This window comes from Gobio gobio (assembly GCF_949357685.1).
Source record: "Gobio gobio genome assembly, chromosome: 18".
Taxonomy (NCBI): domain Eukaryota; kingdom Metazoa; phylum Chordata; class Actinopteri; order Cypriniformes; family Gobionidae; genus Gobio; species Gobio gobio.
The window spans coordinates 43,324,741-43,343,860 of NC_137111.1; the positions used below are offsets into that span (position 1 = coordinate 43,324,741).

The 19,120-nt window shown below is 44.7% G+C and overlaps 1 long non-coding RNA gene across 1 annotated transcript; it reads right to left on the minus strand.

Annotated features, from left to right (window-relative positions):
- Positions 1-773: 773 nt before the first annotated feature.
- LOC307141711 lies at positions 774-2,478 on the minus strand. Its single transcript, XR_013818380.1, has 3 exons — positions 2,426-2,478; positions 1,584-1,636; positions 774-915 (listed from the first exon to the last, which is right to left on the minus strand). It is a non-coding gene; the product is annotated as an uncharacterized lncRNA (long non-coding RNA).
- Between the last annotated feature and the right edge of the window lie 16,642 nt (positions 2,479-19,120).

The following is a 19,120-nucleotide window of genomic DNA, read 5'->3' on the forward strand; positions in this document are numbered from 1 at the left end:
CCGTTGCGTCGCTTCACTCACGTTGCAAGCGGCAGAAGTTGAAAGGTGTGTTGGACATCAGCTGTGGCCGGATGCAACCAATCGGCGAGAGTAGCCGCGTGCAGGCGGGGAGGAGCTGCAAACGGAGACGTGAAGACTGACACTTTCTGCTTCCCGCAGTGACGCTCTCGCTGTGTTTGCACACTTTATCAGCTGAAGTGAAATAAATGCAATATTTGTCAATGCACAGATGTTTCAGAGACATTTTTTGTCATGTAATACTTTATGCACTACTTAATACAGCGTGTGTTTGTACAAGAATAAAGTTAACATACAAGCCTAAACTATCAATGAAGTGGGGGTCTACGTTTTTCATCTGTTTTATTTTGATAAACATGACAATATAACAACGCAACTACATGAAAAGAGATTTAACTGTTATAAAAAAGAGATTTGTGCGCATTAGAGGAACTGAAGGTTTTAGAATAAACACGAAACACATGTGATCGCTGTCATGCGGAGAATCTGGCCAATCGTGGAACAGCTGTGTCCTCATCAAAGTCCGTGCAGTCGCTCTGGAGAAACTGCACCGGCTGTATTAGCCGACTGCTCTCGAATTGCTCTCGAGGTGCTTTGATGCCATACGTCACTGTCACGTGGCGTTGGCGCTGTCTCAGGTCAGACAAAATTTCTAACCGGCATGACGCCCTGTGTGAATGCAGCGTAAGTGTCTGTGTACATTACATATCCTATTAAAAAAGTGTCTCACCTAGTCCAAGTTTTTCCATTCAAACTCCATTAGGTGGCGAAGGAAGGATGACACTCTGTTGTTGATTACAGTTGTCTTCCTGTTCACAACTTCCCCGGTCTTCCGACTCACTCTGGTTTTGGTGGTGCATCTTGTTCCCTCCTCTGGGTTTTTCCTCACGAAAAAAACTTAAAGCAAGAGAAAATTAAGAGAATAAAGATATTTTAAATTTCATCACCCTTAGTGCCTTTGCTTTAAATGTTTTTGGTAACACTTTAGAATAATGGTCCGTCATTAAACGGATAGTTCACCAAAAAAAAACAAAAAGTAAATTAAAAAGTAAATTCTGTCATTTACTCGCCCTGTTGTTCTAAACCTTTTAAAGAATGTTTGTAAACAGACAATTTTGAGGCACCATTCACTTCCATGGTAGGAAAAAATTACTATAGAAGTGAATGGTGCCTCAATCTGTTAGGTTACAAACATTCTTCATCTTCTTTTGTGTTCAGAAATGTATTCAGGTTTGCACTTGAGCAACATTATTCTAAAGTTTTGCCATGTTTTTTTCATAAATTATATTTCATCTGCCAAAATCATCCAAAAATTGTCCAGGACTGCTTCAATTCCAGAAAATAAAATTATAATCTGTCAGTCCTGGACAAACACAGTTTTGGATTATTTTAGTATAATATAATTTATGAAAAAAAAACATGGTACATGGCTAGTTACAGTTAAAAAGAGGTGGAAAAACTAAATGATTTTGTGATTCTGTTAAACAGACCCGACTAAAACATACAAGAAAAACTTTGAATTATCAGTAATATGTGGAGAAACAAAGAGGGGAAACGTTACTTACCGTTGTATGAGTTCCAGTGTCGCACAGCACAGGCAGGCTCCTGGTATTCTTATCTAAAATGTAAAATAAATAATGTCAATCCAAATGTAAACTTTGTTTGTTAACGACATTATTTTTGCAACTAGTGGCCAACGTTAATTTACTAACTAACGTCGTCCTAAATGTATGCTTAATATGCTCGATAAACAAAATCTTCATTGTATTGGTAAAGTTAATTCAATAAACTCACTAACGTTAAGTCTTTTTAAAAATAAAACGTTAGGTTTATGTTACCTCAGTTTTAGTACCAAAGCTGAAGCAAATGATAACCTAACGTTATGTAAAGTATGTTGTCCGGGCCGTGAGCTCTCTCCTCGGGCAGTAACGTTACACACGACGCTGACTGCACTGGTTCCTAATCTAATTCAATAAACTCATTTTTTTTTTATAAAACGTTAGGTTTGCCTCAGTTTTTAACAGCAAAGTTTAAGCAAATGATAACCTAACGTTATGTAAAGTATGTTGTCCGGGCCGTGAGCTCTCTCCTCGGGCAGTAACGTTACACACGACGCTGGCTGCACTGGTTCCTAATCTAATTCAATAAACTCATTTTTTTTAAATAAAACGTTAGGTTTGCCTCAGTTTTTAGCAGCAAAGTTTAAGCAAATGATAACCTAACGTTATGTAAAGTATGTTGTCCGGACTGTGAGCTCTCTCCTCGGGCAAAACTTACAACGCTGCACCGGTTCCTAATCTAATTCAATAAATTCATAAAACGTTAGATTTACCTCAGTTTTTAGCACCAATGCTGACAAGCTAAAATTGGGGTGCAGACAACCGCGGATAGTACAAATCACACTTACCTTGCTTGTTTGCCGTTCTCACGGGGGATGAAAAAATCTTCGCAGGGTGTCCGGACACAGCTCATATGTTCTCTGGAACCGTGAGCTCTCTCCTCGGGTGAAACTTTCAACGCTGCACTGATGGTTCCATATAAATCTAAAGCAAATCCTGTCGATCCCAATTGTGCCAAATAGGCCGTTGTGGTAAATACAGTATTATACTTTATTTTTAAAAAATACAGGAAATCACTGTATTTGGTGTTTGACGTCATAGAAAATACCCATGATGCAACGGGAATTACAGTTATTTACTGTAAAGAGAATTTACAGTATTATACTGGGTGATATATAGTAAATAACTGTACAAATTACAGAAATGTCTAACAGTGTATTTACACTGTCTGGATCATTCCCTATCCCCTATATAGTGCACTATCTAATTGTGTGAACAAGTGACAGATTTTAGCCACAGCTTCGGTGTCTGTTTAGGGGGCGGGACGCTGTAGATTCTAGACAGCATTTGATTGGACAGAAAATCTGATGAGAAGCTGAAGTGCAGCGTGATGTCCTCAAAATTTTTTATATATTGGCGGAAGTGAGAGACTGTAAGTTCCCTTTCGTTCAGTCACTACGACGTACGTTAGTGACTAACGAATGGGGGTTTCGCTTAGAAGCCAATCATCTTCATCGTATTCAACAGCGCCCAATGGCAGTGCCAATGCCATGGGCATGCGGAATTTGCATGCGTAACTCCGCCCCACCTCGTGGGTATATAAGGAAGTACGCTGCGAACATCGCATTATGTTTCTGCTTTGGAGCCAAGAGGATCTCTTCACTCCTACAAGCCTGAATTCTGAAGTCTTCTCTTCAGTCTTCGAGAGACCAGCGGTTCTCCAGGGTGTTGGTGTTACGGCGCGTTCCAGCGATCTCATGCTGCCTGCCTGCTGATCTGTGCAGTGATCTGCAACAGCTGTGTGTGTGTTTCCCTGGGCGCTTCGGCACTCTGCAGAGCTTTCCTCTCACAAAAAGAGCTTGCGCGTGGCACGTCTTTTTCAAGACGGTTCGCCCGTGCACTTCCGGGTGCGATCGATCTCCGTTGCTGTCTATGGGCACATTCACTGCTCGATGTGTTTGGGCTTCAGCACGTTCGGGCAGTGTTTGTGGATGCGTCATGTTCCCACTGCGGGAACGTGACCATCGCGATGTTGCGGTCGAGACTCAGTGATCTCCGTGAGGAGAGAGAGTCCTCTCTGCCACACCCCAATCTACCGTCTCCGAGTGAGGCGGTACTTTGGCTGGTGGCCAGGGTGACCTGAGTGCGGTGCCGTGGTATTAAGAACCCCGACGATCATTCCTCGGGCCACGCCCCCTCTTGCACATTGCTTAAACCCGCGAGTGTTGGACTGAAACAGCGGCCCGTCTCTGACGCCTCGTTCGTTTCGTTCACGCTCCAGATAGCAGTGAGATGTCGATCGCCGCATCCCAAGGTGGGCTGGAGTCCTTTGGGGATGACGATTAGGAGTTGTGCTCCGCCTCCGGGTGTGTCAGCGCTGCCTGATCCGACCTAAGGTTGACAGCCATGTTATCTCGGGCAGCCGCGAGTCTCGCGCTGGTGTGGAACTCCGCCCAGTCGCGAGTGCTCGTGGTTGCGCGATTGGTTTTTGGGGACGGCACCCGACAGCTGTTGGGCCCCGCCCCCAATGCCTTTCGCTCCCGAGGTGCATGAGGAGATCACGCGGTCCTGGAAGTCCCCGTGCTTCCCGCGATCGTTTGGTGGCCTCCTCCACCTTCTCTGCCCTTGATGGGGCCGCGGCCTAGGGTACACTGGGGCCCCCTCACCCCCACTGTTGAACTCTCTGTTGCGCACTACGGTGTCCACAGGGGGCTTGACGTGGCGTGGTGTGGCTGTCCTAAGCACCCTCCCAAAGCCTGTGGGCTCGTCTACTTCGGTGGCGTGGTCCTGCAGAGCTACGGGCAGGCCGCCGCCCCGTTGCACATGCACAAGGGTGGAGCCGACCCAGGGCTCTTCATTGAGCTGCGTGCCGCGACTGATCCCGCCCCCGGGCGGTGAAGGTGGCCACACGCTCCCTGGGTCGGGAGATGTCCACAGCTGTGGTCCGGGAGAACACCTGGCCTTACCTGGTGATTTGGAGGACGTTGAGTGGGCCCGCCCCCTCAACTCACCCATATCCCAGGCTGGCCTCTTCGGCGGCGCGGCTGGGAACTGCGCCCAACAGTTCTCGGCCGCCCCAGAGCAGACTGAGGCTGTAACACGTACTGCCCCGGCGGCCAGCTGCTGCACCAGCCGCCGGCTCAGTCGCCTCAGTCCGCTCGCCGCCGAGGGCGCCCTCCCTCCTCCCGCCCGGCCCCAGCAGCAGCCTTCACCCGGGCCGCGCCGTGGAGGTGGTTGAGGATGACGCCCAGTCCGCTCCCCAGCCTGGTTAAACGCCACGCTGGAAGTGGACAACTCAGAGATGGGTTCCAGTTCTTCCCAGGGGATGGTAGCAGGGCCTCTCCTTCCCCCGGTGGAGGGCCGGGGGAAAATCCTTCCGCTGCTGGCCCCCGGGCTAGCAGCGCTTGGGAAGAACCCATGTTCCTGTCTCTGAGAGCCCAGAGACCGGTGATGACAGTGCGCGCCACCCACGGGTCCCGCCACTCGCATCCCTCTCTGTCGCCAGCCTCCTGGCAGAGCAGACCCCAGTGGAACGCGCGTCCTTCCCTGGTCTCCTCTGTCAGGACGCAGCCGTTAACCGCACCCCCACACCGGGACGCCCAACAGCCTCCCTTGTCCGGGTCGGTAACGCTGCATCGCTGCCCCACTCCGGGTACACCTGTAGTCCGTTTGACCCCGCTGGTGCAGTTCCTGGGAGCCTGGCTTCAGATTCCAGGGCTGTCCCGCTGGGTCGCGAAGACAGTCAGGTGCGGCTACGCGATTCAGTTCGCGCAGGTTCCTCCCCGCTTTCGGGGAGTCCGTTCCACTATGATCGGGGCTAATGCCCCCGTCATGCGAGCGGAGGTTGCCACCCTACTGGCGAAGGGTGCGATCGAACCTGTCCCTCCAGCCGAGGTGAATTCCGGGTGTTACAGCCCGTACTTCATTGTACCCATAAAGACCGGTGGGCTTGACCGATCCTGGACCTGCGCGTCTTGAACCGTTACCTCCACCGGTTTCCGTTCAAGATGTTGACAGCGAAACGCCTTTTCGAAAGCGTTCGTCCAGTCGATTGGTTGCAGCGATCGACCTGAAGGACGCCTACTTCCATGTCTCCATTCTACCTTGACACAGACCGTTCCTACGGTTTGCTTTCGAGGGGCGGGCATATCAGTACGCAGTTCTACCATTCGGGCTATCTCTGTCCCCTCGCGTCTTTACGAAGATTGCCGAGGCAGCCCTTGCGCCCCTTCGGCAGCACGGGGTTCGCATCCTGAATTACCTCGACGACTGGCTTACTGGGTCACTCTCGAGAGCAGGTTTGCGGACACAGAGATTTGGTGCTCCATCACCTAGCCCGTCTGGGCCTTCGGGTCAACTGGGAGAAGAGCAAACTTTGCCCCGCGCAGAGGATCTCTTTTCTCGGTATGGATCGACTCGGTCGCCATGTGCGCGCTGCTTTCGAGCGAGCGCGCGCAGTCTCTGCTGACTTCCCTTCGACAAGTCGAGGGCAAGAGTGCGGTTCCACTGAAACTGTTTCAGAGGCTCCTGGGGCATATGGCATCTGCAGCCGCGGTAACGCCGCTCGGATTGCTTCATATGAGACCGCTTCAGCACGGGCTACGCGATCGAGTCCCGAGATGGGCATGGCGGTCTGGCACGCTCCGGGTACAAGTGACTCGGGCCTGCTTACAGACTCTCTCCCCGTGGTCGAACCTCAGCTTTCTACGGACCCGAGTGTCCTTAGAACGAGTTTCCAGGCATCTTGTTGTATCAACAGATGCATCTTCCACGGGCTGGGGTGCCATGTGCAATGGACAAGCAGCCACGGGCTCCTGGATAGGACCCCAGTGCCTTCTGCATGTCAATTGCCTCGAGTTGCTGGCAGTACGGTTCGCCCTGCACCGCTTCCGAGCGTTGCTGAAGGGTCAACATGTACTAGTCAGGACAGACGACACGGCCGGGCGGTCTACGCTCCCGCCGTATGTCTCAACTCGCCCGCCATCTCGTTTTATGGAGTCAGAAGCATCTGAGGTCCCTTCATGCTGTCCACATCCTGGGAGTCCTGAACCGTGCAGCCTCGAGCTCTCACGGCTTCAGCCACTTCCTGGAGAATGGAGACTCCATCCCCAGACGGCCCAGCTGATATGGGAACGGTTCGGTGACGCACAGGTAGTCCTGTTGCCTCCCAGGACTCTTCCCATTGCTCCCTGTATTATTCCCTGACCTATGGTCGGCACGGATGCACTGGCGCACAGCTGGTCGTCGGGGCTACGCTATTATGCGTTCCCCCAGTGAGCCTTCTCGCACAGGTACTGTGCAAGATCAGGGAGGACAAGGAGCAGGTCATGTTGGTCGCCCCGTTGGCACGGCCGGACCTGGTTCTCAGAACTGCTACTCCTTGCGACAGCCCCTCCCTGGCCTATTCCTCTGAGACTCCTCAGAGACGGGGCACCTTTTGGCACCCGCATCCAGCGTTCTGGAAGCTCCACGTGTGGCTTCTGGACGGGACGCGGCTGGTTTGAGTAGCCCTCCACCTGCGGTGGTCGCTACCATCACTTCCGCTAGGGCAGAGTCTACACGACACCTCTATGCGTTGAAGTGGGACCTCTTCGTCACATGGTGCTCTTCCCGCCAGGAAGACCCCTGGAAATGCCCGATCGGGTCTGTGCTTCGTTTCTCCAGGAGGGGGTGGGACGAAGGCTGTCTCCTTCCACCCTTAAGTGTACGTGGCCGCAATATCTGCCTACCACGATCTCCTGGGAGACAATAAGGTAAGTAGCAGCACGACCTGATCATCAGGTTCCTGAGGGGGGCGAGGAGACTGAATCTTCCTCGCTCTCCTCTCGTTCCCTCTTGGGACCTCTCAGTAGTCTTAAGTGCTCTGTAGAGGCCTCCCTTGAGCCTTTGCGGTCGGCCGAGATTAAGCTCTTGTCTATGAAGACGGCTCTGCTGACCGCATTGGCCTCGCTTAGAGGGTCGGGGACCTGCAAGCATTTTCGGTTGACGAAGCGTGCCTTGAGTTCGGGCCGGCTAACTCTCACGTGATCCTGAGACCCCGGCCCGGATATGTGCCCAAGGTTCCCACCACTCCGTTCCAGAGATCAGGTGGTGAACCTGCAAGCGCTGCCTTTGGAGGAGGCAGACCCAGCCTTGGCATTGCTCTGTCCAGTACGCGCTCTCCGCGCCTACGTAGACATGACGCAGTGTTTCAGGACCTCAGACCAGCTCTTTGTCTGTTATGGTGGAGAGCGGAAGGGAAGTGCTCTCTCTAAGCAGAGGTTGTCTCACTGGATAGTGGACACCATTGTTTTGGCATACCAGCAGCAAGGCCGACCGTGTCCCCTTGGTGTGAGGGCACACTCCACCCGGAGTGTGGCCTCCTCTTGGGCTCTAGCGCATGGCGCCTCGCTAACAGACATCTGCAGAGCTGCAGGCTGGGCGACACCCAACACATTCGCCAGATTCTACAATCTCCGAGTGGAGCCAGTGTCCGACTTTGTACTCGCCCCCCCGAGGGGCCGGTAATGGACCACGCTCAGGTGTCTTCGCTTGCTCGCCATTCCACTCCCATGACTGGATACGTGCGATATTTTCCTCAGGTGAGCTCCCCGAGAGCCCTGAGCTCCTCCAGCACTGTCGACGCCGACATCAGTTCAGTCTGCCCTTTCGAGCCCAGACCCTCATGTCCGGCCAGGTGCTCCGTGTGCATGGTTCCCCTCTGGCGACCCCCACACGAGTATTCCCACCGTAAGCCTCCTCAGTGAGCAGGTGTCTTTCCCTTGGCAAGTCCCTGCCACCCCTAGGGTTAAAAATCCACCTTCGGCTGGTACCCTAGAGATCTTCCATATGCAACCCTCAGCGGGTCATATGTGTATTCTCTAAGTCCTCCCTACGGTAGGCATCTTGGCATTCCCTCACTGGGATATGCTTCCCAGTGTACCTTGGTAATCCTGTGATAAGTGGGAGTCCTAGGGCCTTAAGTGGCGGGATCTCACACTTACGCAGGGCACTGGATGACAGCTGAGTGGCGCTGTTTTACAGGTTCCCCCATTCGTTAGTCACTAACGTACGTCGTAGTGACTGAACGAAAGGGAACGTCCGGTTACGTATGTAACCCTCGTTCCCTGAGGAGGGAACGGAGACGTACGTTTCCTTAGCCACGTCAGCTGTGCTGCCTGGAACGCGGAGTTCAGTCTTGGCTCCTGCAGCAGTAACATAATGCGATGTTCGCAGCGTACTTCCTTATATACCCACGAGGTGGGGCGGAGTTACGCATGCAAATTCCGCATGCCCATGGCATTGGCACTGCCATTGGGCGCTGTTGAATACGATGAAGATGATTGGCTTCTAAGCGAAACCCCCATTCGTTAGTCACTAACGTACGTCTCCGTTCCCTCCTCAGGGAACGAGGGTTACATACGTAACCGGACGTTTTGAATGCTTATATCTTCTAAATGCGAATTTTGTCATTGTTTTGGAGCACACAAGCTTATATGCTTATAGGAAGACTAACATATTCATGCTAAAAGCCAAAAAATAAATCTATTTTGATTTCAGTGGGACTTTAAGAACTGTTCATTCAAATGTTCTATGGGGAACCAAAAATGGCTCTGTGAAAACCTTTATTTTTAAGAGCTGAAACAAAGGTTCACCATGTATACATGAGTCAGTTGTTGTAGTTTACGGCCCTCTGGGGCCCTCAGGGGATGGACGATCTGTGAGTGGATTCTGGGAGCCCATACGAGCGCTGGCACAGGTGTCTACCCGATCACACCGGGCGTCCTCTCTCACCTCCTCCATCACTGTCACCCCACACTAGCCCACCCGGAGCCAGCACCACATCTAACCAGCACCAGACCGCCGTCTCTAGCCGTCCGTCAGTCTCCCCCACCCCTACGCTACATTTGCAAATCATTTATTTTGCTTTGGTTTCCTGTACTCTTCTGGTTTCCCCCCTACTCTTCCTCCTCTTGATCAGGAGTCGGAGACATCTGGAAGTCATTTTAACGCGTTAGTGGTATTGTGTGGCTGCCTATCGGCGACGCTTTTCACATTCACGCTCTGTATTACTGAAAAAAGCTGTACAAGAGAGACATAGAGGGAGGGAGAGAAGGGGTTATTCAGTGAAAGCCTGCAAAATGATGCTCTTTAAACTGTATGCAAGAAATGGAACAAAATGGCTTGACAAAGCCTTGTCTGAAAGTTTAAAACAGAAGCTTATTTAAGTTTTGTGTGGTTCATAGTTGCTAAAGTGTTCATAGTGGCTACCGAGCTGTTGCTAAAGCGTATGTAGTGGTTGCTAAGGAGTTGTTTTGTTGCTAGGGTGTTCTGAGTGGTTGCTAGGCAGTTGTTAGGACAATGATACACTGTCGTTCAAAAGTTTGGCATGCTAAAGTTTTTTTATGTTTTTGAAAGTATCTTATAATCATCAAGTCTGCATTTATTTGATCAAAAATGCAGTAACACATAAATATTGGGAAATATTATTACAGTAAATAACTGTTTTAACTGGATTTTAAAATATAATACATTTTCTACATTATTACTCCAGTCTTCAGTCACATGCAGAGGTGTAAAGAGTCCTTGAAAACCATACTTGAGTTGAAGTAGAGATTCCTTACAGCGAAAATGACCCTATTACAAGTTACAAGTCACCAATTCCAATACAACTTGAGTAAAAGTCTTAAAGTATCTGATTTTAACAGTACTTACCGGTAAGTATTTTATTCATACTAAATATAGGCTCAACGATGCACTAGTCCCGACACCTGAGAAACATACCAGTGAAAATAAGAAACAACTGATTTGTAAGATGAGAAATCATGTTATTTTCTAAAATCAAAATAAAACTGAACACTTCAATATTGCAATAAATTAAGGTCAACACAAAAGCATCTTAAACATCTACAAACTCTCAAGTCTTAAGCTCAAGTGCACAAAAAGGCCATAAGTAAACCAATATCCTTAAAAAAAAAAAGGTCTTGTCAATATAGTGGATAAATAAAATAATGTTAAGGAAAATTAAATAGTCAAAGCCTTCTTGCACTGGATGGGCTGGTTTCAGGCTCATCACTGGCTGCAGTCATGAACTCCAATACTTACGATTCATCAACTACCTCCAAATGCATTCATCTAATCTTTAATCAAAATAACTTCCCCTCCCTCTTGCAGCGACATCTCGGTTGCGTCCGAAGGCAGTGACTCGCTGCCTCGCTGCCTTATCAGACAATGGCTTGTAAGGCAGCGTTTGTGCATGAGGGCACCTCGCAAAACTAATTTCGGACACACTTCTTAGGCAGTGTAACCGTTTAATGATCTACAGCAAAAAATAACAAGCTTTGGTGAGAACTAAACACATATTTAATCACTACATTAGTAATTTATCGCTAGAAATTACATCAGGAGTAGAAAATGTTGGTAAAAAACTTACATTTACACACAAACTGACCAGCCAATGCAACTTTTGGACGCCATCTTTTTGTTCCAACTCAACTGTCACAGAATGGAAAGCACAGGATTGTGGGATATCAAAGGCGGTGAAGGATACAAATATGCTGCCTTCAAAAATCGATTAGATGAAGGTCTCTCAGGAGACAGGAAGTGAAGCTAACATTAGATTCGGACATGCCTTCCTGCCTTCCTGCCTTGAAATTAGGGCTGGGTATCGATTAAAATGTTCGCAAGCTCTCAAATCGATTCGCTTTCGATTCTAGATTCGATTCTCGATTCAACTCAATGAATATAGATTTAATTCAAATAGCCTACTATATTTATAAAAAAGAACAGTGAACATGAGTTTACAAGTGGGTAATTAAAAAGAAATTAAGAGCCACAAACCTGTATATTAAATTATTTTTATTTTAGGTACACTTGGGTAGGTCTACATTAAAACAGAACCCATCTCTATATTTCAAATGCATACAATTATGTTAGATACAATTCAATTTTGTTTTTATGGATATTTTGATACACTTATTCTAAAACATAAAAAGGATATTGGATGATTTTCAGCAATTTTCAGTAAAGGACAAGCATTTCTTGAGATTTAGCCGACCGTCATTCAGACGTTTTTATGGAGGCTTTTTCCTCCAGGGGCATCTGAGCTTTGATTCATGCCCCGGATGATGCATTATATTTCGTCACTATCTCTGTTATTTGTGTGCCTTCCTTAGATGAGATTGCCATTAGATTTTATCTTAACGACAAGCATATATGCGATACCGGGCAGGATCAACTGGAAACCCCTGGGGGAAAAAATTTGATTCTTGGCCTTGAGAATCGATTTTGAATCGACCACATTTTTTAAAATTATTAATCGAAAAATCGATTGCCCCCCCCCTACTTGAAATGTGTCCTCCGAAGGCAGCATTTAGCAGGTTTCAGATGCAGCCCTCTTCTCTGATGATGTGTTTACTGGCACGAGGGCGGGACAACATGTCACTCACATGAGATCCACCCATGGGCGTCGGAACCATTGTATGTGGGTGGGACAAGACCCACCCACTTTTTACGATCAATGATATTGGACCCACTCACTTTTATTGTGCACATGTCTGTTTACCTACCCCCAACCGATAAACACTTATTATTAAACACACGTTAGATGCTTTATTTCCACTTTTCTAATATTTTCTTCATTTTTATTGAAAATAAATGCCTTTCTCGATCGGATATGTGATGGAAAAAGGGAGTAAAGTGAGTTCGTCAAAAGGCGAACCGCGGGTCGATTTGCGTCTAAACTTGATGCCATGTGTCTTACCCCTACACTACATTTACATTTACGCATTTGGCAGACGCTTTTTATCCAAAGCGACTTACATTGCATTCAAGGTACACATTTTACATTTTGTGAGTTCTTGCTTTCCCTGGGAATCGAACCCATGACCTTGGCGATGCTAGCACCATGCTCTATTGTTTGAGCTACAGGAAAGCTATACACTGTTGCCGCTGTCAAAGATCCAGTGATTTCCGTAATCTTGTCTTGTCCAACCAGATGTTTAGCAAACAAGGCGATATATTTGTACTAAATGTAAATGGCATCTACTCCAGTAAAAATTTTCTGAGAGAGGACCCACCCAAATTTTTTTTTTGTTTCTGACGCCCATGGATCCACCAATAGCAAACCACACCATCTAATCAATTCCCCATGGACAAAATGAAGTCCCGCCCCACATCTTTTCTTGTTCGAGAAGCTGCTTCACTCGGATATACATCGGATTCATGCCGACTTTAACCAGACAAAAACAAAGACATCAAATAAAAGCCCCTCGCAGACAATGCTGTAACTCAGCGCACCGTAGACAGTGATTTTATTATTCAGCACGCTCAGCAGAAACAGATCTCAATGCTGTACTTAAGTCACTGGTAAAGATTTTACATTAGGACTTTAACTCTCTCTAAATGCTCTGTCTATTTTTAATGAGCTGCAGTCCAGAGTTCTGCATCAGAGAATGAATGTCAATGTTAAGCTGCTATTGACTAGACAAAAATGCTTGTTCCAGCAGCAAAAAAAAAAAGAAAAGAAAAGTGTGCTGATTATCCATGGATTAGAATATTCTCTTATACAAGCCGAGATAAATTCCACTACTGGATAAACGAAATGTCTGGTTTATAAAAAACAGAAAGCACCGAACTCTGAACTCACGAAGCACTGCAACGCATGGCGAGAATATCATGTAGAGCCGGCGTAGAGGGCATCCAGGAAATGCACACTTTAGCCCCATTTTGAGCACTACGCCAAGACCTAAAGCACGATCAATGTAGAATTCAACAGCTTAGATATGGCGCGTCTTCATCTGCTTGTAAACAATGCTCCTCGCTTCTGGGTCATGTCAGGTCAGAACGCTGGCTCTATGTGATATTCTCGCGCGTGTGTATCGTGGTGCTTCATGAGTTCACGTCAAAGGCCCAGGTGGAAGAAAAGAACTTGTTGAATAAAGTTGTTATTTAGATTTTTTTTTGCGCACAAAAACTATTCTCGTTGCTTCATAAAGTTATTGTAGAACCACTGTAGTGAGATGGACTTTGTAACGACGTCTTTAGTAGCTTTTATGGGTCTTGTGAGTGCAAAATACATTATGGAGGCCTTTCTGAGCCATCGGATTTCAACAAAAATATCTTAATTTGTGCTCCGAAGATGAACGGAGGTCTTATGGGTGTCCAACAACATAAGGGTAAGTAATTAATGACAGAATTTTCATTTTTGGGGATAACTAACCGTTCAAATATGGATTTTTTTTCTTACATGAACCCAACGATTCGCTTCAGAAGAGCTTTATTAATCTCCCGGAGCCACGTGGATACACTTTTTTTAGCTTAAATTTTTGGGCTGCCATTTACTGGCATTATAAAGCTTTGATTAGCCAGAACATTTTTTAATATCACCCCAATTGTATTTGTCTAAAAGAAGAATGTCATATACACTTAGGATGGCTTGAGGGTGGGTAAATCATGGGGTAATTTTTGGATTTTTTGGGTGAACTATCCCTTTAAGATATCTCAGTGCAAGTTGCTTTCAGACTTAAGCCTTGTATGTGAAACCGGGGTGTTAAATATAACTCGTGATTGACTTTCATTGAATAGACAGATTGGCTAGATTCATGCGAATGAAAAGCCAACAAAAATGACTATAGGGATTTAACACAGAATACAAAAATATCAGTTCAGAGATTTCTTATATGCAGCTATTTCTTTAAACAAAAATGCATTTGAGTCACCTAATATATGTAATGTGAGCTTGCCTGTATTTAAACACACATGCACGCACACACACACACACACACACACACACAGGCTGAATGCATGATGATGACAGTAGTTTAAGTATAGGGTATGTCCTTCAGAGCGAATGCCTGGTGATTCACTTTCTCCATCGCTCTGATCCTGACCATGATTACTGGTGTTTATGGGCCTGTGGTGTACAGGTTACGCAAGGTTAGCATCTTTGCAAGGTTAGTGTTAGCATAGCCTGACTTTTAACTGTTGGCATAAAGTGAGATCTACAGTGCTTTGGAACTTTCTGGCCATGAACTGACGTATGACGTTCATTTGGTTTTTGTGTGCAATATAGGAAATTCAGTCTAGCATATTTATCTCAGTATAGTCATTTAAAGCATTTCAAATATCAGACTCAATGCTGTGTTCAGGCAGAGGGAGAATGAAGTGTGTTTTAGTCTGTGTGGCCTTCAGTGTAAAACAAGGGCTCACCGACCCGCCCGCAACCAAATAATGTCAAAAAGCAATTAATATCTTAATACCACCATCAGCTGCTGTGGGGCCAAAGCCTCTCCACCTCTCTCTGTCTCTCTCACTCTCTTTAGTCCTCCATCAGACCGTGGTTTCCCTGAGGTCCTGGTGGTCAGATGCGGTTTTCGGGGCAAGAGGACTTGGAGTGTGGGCAGCGCGGTCCTTCTCCTTTCTGAGAAAAGAAAGAGAGATAGACTCATCTAATGCATCCATCTCTTTTCTCAATCCATTACACTAAGGATGGGGTCACGCTGGGTTTCCACTAATAGTCTGGCTTGTGGACTCTCATTACGATGAAATGCATCTTCGGAAAAATGCAATGCACTATTCTACATTTTTGTCGCATTTTTTTTTCATAGTTCACATATAAGTCTATGTTTTTGCACAAAAACAGACATTTCAAATTAGGATGGAAATAATCAGAAAAAAATATTTTGAATTTTAGCTAAACACATAACTATGCATACAGTCAAACAAAAAAATATTCAGACACTATGGTTGCAGGACACTATAGTTCATTTATGTAAGTGAGGATAGCAAAATAAAGTAAACTGGGACGTATTATACCCAAAAATTCTTCATACGGTGACTACCAGTAAAATTGCTAAAAAAAAATTGGGACCAAAATTATTCAGACACTTTGACCTGACCATGTTTTGCTGAAGTGTTTTTTCTTGAATTGCTAATGTGACCTTTTACACCACAGACTGAACAAAATGAAGCATTGCTTGGTCATTGGTTGACCTAAATTGGTATTATCTAATTGTGTACTTAAATTGAACAGATGATTGGTTGATTGTAATCCATTACATACCTTTCTATCAAAGTTATCTGACATTATCAAGATATGTTTGTGTCATATTTTATTACCATTTTCTAAACTATAGCGAATAAACTGTGATAATGTGAGAAAATGTTGAAGATGTCTGAATAAATTTTGGTTTGACTGTAGTTAAAAAGCTAAATAAATAGCCTTAATATTGTATTTTTTATCAAAAGCCAGGTGTCTACATTTATATTTATGCATTTGGCAGATGCTTTTATCTAGGTACACATTTTATCAGTTCTTAAATTCCCTGGGAATCGAACCCATGACTTTTGCGTTGCTAGCACATTGGTCTACCATTTAATATTTAATACATATATAAAAAAAATCTATTTATGTGTGTTTGCTGGGAATCAAACCCATGACCTTGGCATTGCTAGCACCATGCTAGTAGAGATTTTTTTTCACTTATGCACAATGAAAAATATTGATAATGTGCTGGGACATACCTTGATGTTCAATATTAAATCTGGGTCCTGGTACAAAACCAGCTGAGAACCACTGGGTTAGATTATGTCTACATAGTAGGCCACACAACTCAAAAGAGCAAGGAAATCCATAATATGAGCACTTTAAAACATTTAAACAGATGAAGAGTATATAAGAGTTTTCATCTTATGCTTTTTTTGGGGGATATGTTGGACATACCAACATATAAACGATATAAGACATATAGAAGAATGCATTAAAGGTGCTGAATGTAAGTTTTTGACTGTACTAAAGAATAAAAATACCATAGCATGTTTCCTAAATATCTGTAAACATATTAAGTTCACATACTCATTTATCTGAAAAACAATGCAGTCAATTATTCTACTTTGAAATGTGCGTTTGTGTTTTGGTCTATCGTCACCAGAGTGACTTGTACTGTTCGAACCGCCCGCTCTAAGCGGGACTCGAGCCCAGGTCCTCCGGCATGAGAGTCGGACGCTCTAACAAGGAGGCTAAAGGCTGCAACCTCTAGCGTCAGTCGCTAGAGCATCTCTTGAGATCAGAGGAGGGAGGTGTACTCGCACAGCGACTACTAGCTGGCCTCTGTTACACCAGTTTACCCAATAGTATTTCGACACCACAGGTTGCCAGTTGGCGGAAAACAGCGTATTGCAGCCATCAAACAAACTGGGTCGCAGATTCTACCTGACCTAAAAAGCCTCGCAATCCATCTAAAAATCTAAAAAAGCAAATTAAAACGCAGATACATCAACTCATCAACTTACAGTGTGTAAGTCTCCTCGCCTTCTATTGTCAATTGCACTCATTCCTGCTGCGCGTCCTGAAACGATATTTTGAATTTGGACTGCAGTACCCATTTCAACCACTAGCTGTCATTCTTACATACAGCACCTTTAAGAGATAATATAATGTAAACAATATAACTCGTACATGTATGAGCCACCAACAAGTCCAGAGAAATATTCCCTCTATTTTATACTTTCCTGCTAAACACAAGTGAATCTGGATGTGAAGCTTCTTCCTCTCTCTGCATGTGTTCTTCCTCTTACTATGAGCTCGCATTTCTGTGATTTCCTAGAAGAAGAAAAAAAAAAGGAGTAAGTGATAGACACAGAGAGCGAGTGATTGTACTGTACACCCAGGCCCACACACCTCGTCTATCTGGGCGGCACTGCGTGTGGAGTGAATGCTGAGTGTGTTGTGTGGTTTTGGGCAGGCCGCTGGACACCATTAGAAGAGATCTCCCCACCGGCACCAGCGTTTCAACACCACCTCACCTACTAAACCAACAGCCAATTACAGCTGAGTCAGTGTAGACATATAGACAAACCACCGGCCGTGTGCTACTTTTAGCTTTACGTTTCTAGATGCTCAGCATAGGCTGGGTCGCTCCTTACGAATTTCAATTACTAAAGATTTTTCCATGGACAAATACTTTTTCTTGGCTCGTTGGTCATTTGAGGTTATGCAGTCAGGAAAATAGAGGCCGAGAATATCTGACACTGTCATTTTTTAACCAGTTTTAACAGACAAATAATATAAACTGCTAAAATAAAACCTGATCACTGTAAGTTACTTTATCACATATGGTTAAAATGTATGTTTATCAAAACAATACTTGTAATTGTACAGTAAATTATAATAAATCGTTTTTTAATTAAAAAAATATAATATACATTCTTTTATTGCATAATAAAAATCCTAGAAATTAATGTGTAATATTTACAGATTTCAAGTTGAAATACAATTTTATGATTTAATTTTAATTAATATAATATTTTTATATTTGTTTTTTTAACTGCAACACTAAGTTACTTTACCATAAAAGTAATTGTACAGTAAAATATTGTATAAAATATAGTTTTTTATTTAAAAGTATAATTTCTTACACTGAAAAAAAAAAAAAAAAAATTATATATATATATACACTCTAAAAAAAAGAAGGTTCTATATTGCACCAAAAATGGTTCTTGGCTCGTAATTATAGGGGAACCTTTTTTAGTGCTATATAGCACCAATTTTGGTGCTTCAGTGGTTCTTCAGCGGTTCTTCACCGGTTCTTTGACTAAGGTGCTATATAGCACCGCTGAAGAACCACTGAAGCACCAAAATTGGTGCTATATAGCACTAAAAAAGGTTCCCCTATGATTACGAGCCTTTTTTTTTAGAGTGATCCATAAGTTATGACAACATGTTTTACATTTCTTTAATTTTTCTACTTTTTCATAAGTTATACAAGATTCAACTCATTAATTTAAGTTGATTTGTAATGACTTGAACATCCAAGCTGATTGTACTTAAAAAGTTAAGGCAGCAACAGTGTAGTGTACAGTGTAGAGTAAAATAAAAAACATTTAAAAACATTTAAACATTTAAACTATTACATATAATATCTGTAACATTTAGAGAAAACTTTAGTTCAAGTTAGTCGAAATATTAACATTATTTCAGGCTTCAGAGACACAAGCGGAGGAGACAGGAATAGAATAAATAATAACGTTAAATATGACGGCTGTAGTCCTGCTTTTGCCTAATTTGTTGTTATTTTGGCGGGAAAAATCTAGCAATTATTTTCTACATTATTTAATGCATCTTAATGCCACTGATGTTAAACTGTATTTTGCAACCTTATCACAGGAGTCTGTGTTATCTCTGTTAAACTGCTGTGAGTGGGCCGCATTCAGCACCAATTGATTTCCTCTCCCCTCGCTGACGGCTCTGATAGAGAGCAGTCATAATTCTCTGCACTCGAGAGATTAAATTCCTGTATCGCTGTCAGCTACATTAACTCACTTCCTGGATCTAAACCCTATTAGCGTAGCAGGCCTCGCTAACATTAATAAATCAATGCTCCTGATGGCAGATGAAGATCCGGCGCTACTGTATGCGTCTCTCTCTCTCTCTCTCTCTCTCTCTCTCTCTCTCTCTCTCTCTCTCTCTCTCTCAGAGCTGGTGATGAAGATTATATAACTTTAGTTATATCTACAGAATTAAAGAAAGACACTTATTTTTTCAATTTGTTGACCATTACCTGATA